The following is an 892-nucleotide window of genomic DNA, read 5'->3' on the forward strand; positions in this document are numbered from 1 at the left end:
ACGAAGACTACAAGATGCAAAGGGAGCTTGGGCAGAGAAGCTTCCACAAGTCCTATGGGCCTATCGAACAACGCCACATTCTACCACAAAGGAATCCCCATTTCGGTTAACATACGGAACGGAGGCAATGATTCCAGTAGAAATTGAGGAAGGATCGCACAGGGCAGTCCATTATAATGAGGGAGCAAACCCCCAACTTCAGAGGGAAGAACTCGACCTACTACCGGAGATCCAGGAAAGAGCTCGGATCAGGGAAGAAGCGCTAAAATGTCGAATGGCTTCTAGATATAACCAAAGGGTAGTACCAAGGAGTTTCGCTGAGAACGATCTCATCTTAATCCGAAACGACATAGGAACAACTCGACCCGGAGAGGGAAAACTAGCAGCCAATTGGAAAGGACCATACCGGGTCACAGAAGTACTCGGGAAGGGCTACTACAGAATATCCGAACTCGACAGACGGGAGCTTCCAAGGTCATGGCATGCTTGCAACCTAAGAAGGTACTACAGTTAGAAAGGGTAAAGGATCTCACCAGTGGATGCGCTCTTTTTCCTGAAAAGTTTTTTTTTAATGAGGCACCAGGTCGAGACCCAGACCCAACTTAAGAGGATGAGAAAAATCCCACATGTATATATTTGCATTTTTCTTTGAATAAAATATTACCTAGGTATTCTACAAAGATTTCAAGACGCATTATTCTGAAGCATTCATCGTCCGATTATAAAGCTACAGGTCGGCAAAAAGTGAAAAACAATTTCACTGCACGACCACGATAAAGAGAAATCGTCCAATAAAGGTGAAAACGCGATTCACCCAAAGGACGAGCTCGATATGCCAACCACTTTCTACAAATCGGCAAAAATGAACACAGAATAGTGTAAGAAGTTATTG

Source organism: Arachis hypogaea, chromosome 16 (genome assembly GCF_003086295.3).
Source record: "Arachis hypogaea cultivar Tifrunner chromosome 16, arahy.Tifrunner.gnm2.J5K5, whole genome shotgun sequence".
In the NCBI taxonomy this organism is placed as follows: domain Eukaryota; kingdom Viridiplantae; phylum Streptophyta; class Magnoliopsida; order Fabales; family Fabaceae; genus Arachis; species Arachis hypogaea.